We start from the raw sequence: 6,714 nt of genomic DNA, 5'->3' as shown, positions 1-6,714 counted from the left end.
GTCTAGTGCAGTCTAGTGCAGTCTAGTGCAGTCTGATGCAGCATGATGCAGCAAGATGCAGCAAGATGCAGCATGATGCAGCAAGATGCAGCATGATGCAGTCTGATGCAGCATGATGCAGTCTGATGCAGCATGATGCACGATGATGCAGTCTGATGCAGCATGATGCAGTCTGATGCAGGATGATGCAGTCCGATGCAGTGTGATTCAACATGATGTAGGCTGATGCAGCATGACTCAGTCCGATGCAGCATGATGAAGTCTGATGCAGCATGATGTAGTCCGTTGCAGTCTGATTCAGCATGATGTAGTCTGATGCAGTATGATGCAGGCTGATGCAGTCTGATGCAGCATGATGTAGTCCGATGCAGTCTAGTGTACCTTAGTGCAACTTAGTGCAGTCTAGTGCAGTCTAGTGCAGTCTAGTGCAGTCTAGTGCAGTCTAGTGCAGTCTAGTGCAGTCTAGTGCAGTCTAGTGCAGTCTAGTGCAGTCTAGTGCAGTCTAGTGCAGTCTAGTGCAGTCTAGTGCAGTCTAGTGCAGTCTAGTGCAGTCTAGTGCAGTCTAGTGCAGTCTAGTGCAGTCTAGTGCAGTCTAGTGCAGTCTAGTGCAGTCTAGTGCAGTCTAGTGCAGTCTAGTGCAGTCTAGTGCAGTCTAGTGCAGTCTAGTGCAGTCTAGTGCAGTCTAGTGCAGTCTAGTGCAGTCTAGTGCAGTCTAGTGCAGTCTAGTGCAGTCTAGTGCAGTCTAGTGCAGTCTAGTGCAGTCTAGTGCAGTCTAGTGCAGTCTAGTGCAGTCTAGTGCAGTCTAGTGCAGTCTAGTGCAGTCTAGTGCAGTCTAGTGCAGTCTAATGCAGTCTAGTGCAGTCTAGTGCAGTCTAGTGCAGTCTAGTGCAGTCTAGTGCAGTCTAGTGCAGTCTAGTGCAGTCTGATGCAGCATGATGCAGCAAGATGCAGCAAGATGCAGCAAGATGCAGCATGATGCAGTCTGATGCAGCATGATGCAGTCTGATGCAGCATGATGCACGATGATGCAGTCTGATGCAGCATGATGCAGTCTGATGCAGGATGATACAGTCCGATGCAGTGTGATGCAACATGATGTAGGCTGATGCAGCTTGACTCAGTCCGATGCAGCATGATGAAGTCTGATGCAGCATGATGTAGTCCGTTGCAGTCTGATTCCAAATGATGTAGTCTGATGCAGTATGATGCAGGCTGATGCAGTCTGATGCAGCATGATGTAGTCCGATGCAGTCTAGTGTACCTTAGTGCAACTTAGTGCAGTCTAGTGCAGTCTAGTGCAGTCTAGTGCAGTCTAGTGCAGTCTAGTGCAGTCTAGTGCAGTCTAGTGCAGTCTAGTGCAGTCTAGTGCAGTCTAGTGCAGTCTAGTGCAGTCTAGTGCAGTCTAGTGCAGTCTAGTGCAGTCTAGTGCAGTCTAGAGCAGTCTAGTGCAGTCTAGTGCAGTCTAGTGCAGTCTAGTGTACCTTAGTGCAGTCTAGTGTAGTCTAGTGTAGTTCTGTGTAGTCTAGTGCAGTCTAGTGCAGTCTAGTACACCCTAGTGCAATTTAGTGCAGTCAAGTGTAGTATAGTGCAGTCTAGTGCAGTCTAGTGTAGTCTAGTGCAGTCTAGTGCAGTCTAGTGCAGTCTAGTGTACCTTAGTGCAGTCTAGTGCAGTCTAGTGTAGTCTAGTGTAGTCTAGTGTAGTCTAGTGCAGTCTAGTGCAGTCTAGTGCAGTCTAGTACACCCTAGTGCAATTTAGTGCAGTCAAGTGTAGTATAGTGCAGTATAGTGCAGTCTAGTGCAGTCTAGTGCAGTTTAGTGCAGTCAAGTGTAGTATAGTGCAGTGTAGTGCAGTCTAATACCGTAGATATACCATATGATTTATGTAAATTACTAGAAGACAATGGATGAGGGATTCCTGTATTTAGGAGCACGTCTTGGGGCGTCGTCGCGCCATCTTGGACTAAGAAATCGCGCATACATGATAGCGAGGCTGGAGTTGAGTCAGCTGATGTAAATAAAAAGGAAAACCCCAGCATTTTTGGTAACATTCGACAAATCTAAGCATTTTTATTACGAATTCTTTTCGAAAATGGTGATATTATATCGAGACAAGGAATATGCGACATTAGAGGATATACAAAAGCTAAAGGCAAAAGATCTGAGGGAAATTTTGAGAGCGAATTCAGAAGAAACTGGCGGTATTAAGGAGGACTTAGTTTTAAAAGTTTACGCTTTACTCATGAGGGACGTGATACCTAAATCTCGCCAGGAAAACATAGAGACCGCAGGCGATTTCAAGTATGAAGAGACTATGAAAAGAATATCCGCACTTGGATGGTCAACAGACCTGCGTCAGCTCCCAGAACTAACGTTTATTCAGCTATACGATTACCTGGTGGTTTCGACTCGTAAATACCGTCATATCGTGCTTAAGGCCACTAATTACAAGAAACTTAAATCTTACCAATTTTTTTATGAAGGATATGTTAAAAGGCTGGAAAGCAAAATACACGAAGGGAAGAGGTATGTAAAAGCAATTGTTTTACCATCGATGAAGAAGACACCGCACAGAGTTTTGATAGAGCTCTCATCTCAGTTTGATGTTTTGCGTGCAACTTGCACCTGTCCGGCTGGACTTGGTTTAAAGGGCAAGGGGAAATGCAACCATGTAGAGGGTGTATTGTTTGCTCTTGAGGATTTTACGAGGAGAGGCCTACAGAAACACCCTGAACCTTTATCTTGTACATCACGTTTATCTGTGTGGGTCGTCCCACGTAACAATAGCGTTGCAGCCAAGCCCCTGGACAAAATCTTAATACGAAAAATAAGATTTGGCAAGAAAAACATTCGACTACAACCCAAAATTATAAAGTTTGATCCACGACCTCCACAGCAGCGTATTCTAGATGCAGAGAGATTCAAAATATTTTGTGAAAATCTCCAAAATTGTCTACCTTCAAGCTCATTTTTTCTTTTTCATGACATAAGATCAAGGTGTCCCACAGTGTCTACAGCAGATGAAACGAATGGCCAACTGCAGGCCACTCCCTTCAATGACAGCTATGATATAGCTACAAAACACTTTAAGAGCATGATTGATGTACATGTTCAAAGTTTGAACATTACTCAGGAAGTGATTGATGCAACTGAAAGGCAGACTAGGGGGCAGTCCCTTAACAAACTGTGGATTGAAAAAAGAAAAACTGTGCTGACAGCCTCAAATTTTGGTATGGCAGCAAAAACCAAAGTGGATCCCTCCAAGAAAATAAAAGCAATATTATATTCTAATTTTACAACAGAAGCTGTTCAGTATGGTATTGAAAATGAGCATAAGGCTGTGACTCTATACATTTCAGAAATGAGCAAGAATGGGGTTGAAGTCAAAGTAGAGGAAGTTGGACTACTACTATCAATTAACAAACCTTTTCTTGGAGCTAGTTTGGACAGAATAGTTACCAACATTAATACAAATGAAAAGTGGGGAATGGAGATCAAGTGCCCTTTCAGCAAAGCAGGCATGACAGTGCAAGATGCATGTAAAACCAAAAACTTCTTTTTGGAATATCTGACTGATGGGGCTGTGAGACTCGAGGAACCACCACTACTACTACCAGATTCAAGGTCAGCTGTATTGCTCCAACATCTCTTTGAAAGGAATCATTTTTGTGGTGTACTTTGGAGAAAACTTGCCACTTTTCATTGAAAATATCCATTTTGATAAGGGCAGATGGCATAATGATATCCTTCCAAAGCTTGTTTATTTTTACAGAAGGGCTTTTCTCCCTGAATTGCTAACTAGGAGGGTGCAGCGAGGAAAATCTCTTTACCTACAGGGTGGTTGGCATCCATATGGAGAGTATACCTGTTACAGAAGTGGCTTGAAGTTAAAATTACAGAGGGAAGTATAAGGATTTAGAATTCTAGCTTAGAATAACAATCCATTTCATGATAATTTATTTCTATTTCACATTTAGATTTCACATTAATATGATAAAGCCATGATAAAAACTACATCATGATGATACTTGGGTGAAAAAACTTGAAAATGAACCAGAAAATAAACTGGGAAACATATATACTTGAAAACTCACTCATTTGTGATATAATATGAAAATTCATAGCTAAATATGATATCAAGCTCTTAAAAAATGCTTGGATAAAAATTGGTCATAATTGGAAACTTAATATTCATAGATGAAATTAGTAATGATGAATATCAGTCAAATAAAATTGTAATAGATACAGCTTGAAAAACAGTAAAACGTTTACTGACTATGATGAATATAGATGACTTTTAAGAACTACTGTTCACAAAGTTTTCTATTTAGAGCATTTTATCACCAAGATATTTTGGTTTAAACAGTTAAAGAGCAATAGGGTTAAAATTAAACAAGGTCATCTATACTCACAATTAAGATATTGAAATAATTGATAATTTTTAAGGCTCACTTTTGCTTAGCAGCTATTGCAGCCATATGGGGGAAAAATGTAAAGTTGACATTTCCAAATTTCATCAATTTCTATCCAAGTGCATATTTAATAAGTGATAGTCTTCAAATATTTACAGAATTCCTACCTGTCACCCTGGGAAAAGAAACTAGGATTCTAGTCAACAGGCTGTTCAAGATTAGCAGGAGGCAATAAAGGGGGCAGAAAGTTTGTTAATAAACCACAAACTGTGGCTATTTGCGTTGCATAGGGGCTTAATTTGTTTGGAAGTGTACCATCTAAAATATGATAGGTTTTCATTCTTCCTATTGCCCGTTCAACATGAATACGAACAGAAGCAATACTTATTGTTTCTTCTGTTTCTTTAGCTGTCTGCCACCCAGAAATGGTGGCATATTCACAGTGACACCTTCAGGTACAAGATCAAAGATGTCAAATCCTCGGTCAACCATGACATTGTCACCATCTTCTAGCAACTCTAATACACCACTTTCTTTTGTAATTTGCTTGTCAGACACCCATCCACCCCAAAGGTCAGACAAGAATGTCACTTGGCCATTTGGAGTTACTCCCACAAGCAATTTCCAAGTATTGTGATGTTTATAGTCAGACCAGGTCTCTGACTGTGCTAGCATTGCAGAAGGTCGCTGAATAAAAATCTCTGTACAATCCAATATTATTCTAGTGGTTGCATATTGTTCAAACTCTTTTGGCATATTCTTTCTGACCAGTTCTTGTGAAGGAAATGGGAACATGCCTTTCAGCTCAAGGTAAAGGAAATTTATCCATGTAATGCACACCCTGGAAACAAGGCCTTTGCTGATACCAAATCTGTCAGCAAGGTCTTGGACAAAAAGCCCAGCCTTGAGTCTCATCAGTACTAGTAGAAACTCATCCAAGTAAGATAGCTTTCTTGAAGGCCCAGGTTTCTTTCTATTTTGATCCTCTTGATAGTCTTGGCTGTCTTTTACTAATCTGCTGTCCCCCTTCCAATACTGCATCTTAAGAAGTTTGGGCTCAATAAAGTTGAAGAAACTGATCAGTGCTTCATAGCAGGGAAATCCAGTATAGAACAGGATTGCATCAGTGTCTTGTTTGATTTTTTCAAGCGAAAACTGACGTTCCAATAATACTGATTTGCTTTTTTCAGCTTCATTTAGTTTTTGTTGACAGTCAGCTAATTCACTTTGCAGTAGTTCCATCCGTCTTTGTAGATCAGCAATAGTATCTGATGTGGTTGGTGTTTCAGTTAAAATTTCTGATTCAGTTGTTGGTGACGGCATATTTTCAGTTGAATCATAACATAATGAAACTGACACATTGTCAACAGAAGATACAACTTCTTTACTTGAAGATAATTCTTTCAGTTCTTGAGCCATTTCTTTTTGCTTCGTGTTTGTTTCTGGATATGATCTTTTAGCAGGTGGCTTTCTTTGCATTTTCTGTTCAGTCCAACTAAACTTAAATGGCTCTGCACCTGAAGTAAGATAGTAACAGATATGTATAAAAAATAAGATAAAATGATCGTTATTATTTCAAGTTACTATATATAGTGTGTTTGAACTTGCAACATTTTTTTGTTTACAAAGGTATTATTTTGTTTTTTGTTTATAAAGGTATTACGATAGCGAATAGAAATATATCAGATTTGCTAATAAAGTAATACATGGCATTCAGTTTATTTGCTTGAGTGTTAAAATTAAGTTTAATAACAAAGTCAATACTGAGTAGAAATAAATTTCTTGTTCAAAAGGCTTTGGGACTAAAATTAAACGATCTTTCATTCAATTTTATGGGAGAGAAACGAAATATAAAAACATAGTCAACATTTTAAGACTTCAGGCTCATCTTCCTTTTATCATCTGTAATAAACAAAGTAACAAGCAATATTGTACATACAAACCTTTCTTTAAATCCCAGCGACCACTCAATTTCTTGTCAATTTGTTCTTCTCTGAAATGTTCAGAGCAAATATAAGTGCTGTTTGTTACGAAGAACCCGTCCTTTCCATGCATACGCTTTATCAAATTGCACCATCGGTTTCTTCTCTGGATGTCCATGGGGAAACGAAAGAAATGGTAACCGGTAGGCCTGCCGTCTGCTCCGTAAAAGCTGTTCGTGCAACCAAAAGCCGCACAGTGCTTTCCTCTCCTCTTCAAAGAATCGGAAGAAGCTTCTTCGGGATATAAACTTTCATCCATTTTTTAAAAAATTGAGATAAACCAGGAAAAACTTCACAGTATTTATACAAACTTCTACCAAATC

General features: G+C 39.8%; 2 pseudogenes; one reads left to right on the top strand and one right to left on the bottom strand.

The window, feature by feature from the left end:
• Window positions 1–2,069: 2,069 nt before the first annotated feature.
• On the top strand, window positions 2,070–3,908 carry LOC148905659 (uncharacterized; annotated as a pseudogene).
• Window positions 3,909–4,060: 152 nt separating this feature from the next.
• LOC148905658 (uncharacterized) lies at window positions 4,061–5,919 on the bottom strand (annotated as a pseudogene).
• Window positions 5,920–6,714: the final 795 nt, after the last annotated feature.

The sequence above is a fragment of the Actinia tenebrosa genome, unplaced genomic scaffold (genome assembly GCF_029948245.1).
Source record: "Actinia tenebrosa isolate PJP-AT-01 unplaced genomic scaffold, QUT_ActTen_1.0 PGA_scaffold7__59_contigs__length_16204524, whole genome shotgun sequence".
Classification (NCBI taxonomy): domain Eukaryota; kingdom Metazoa; phylum Cnidaria; class Anthozoa; order Actiniaria; family Actiniidae; genus Actinia; species Actinia tenebrosa.
This window is presented reverse-complemented; position numbering and strand designations above follow the sequence as displayed.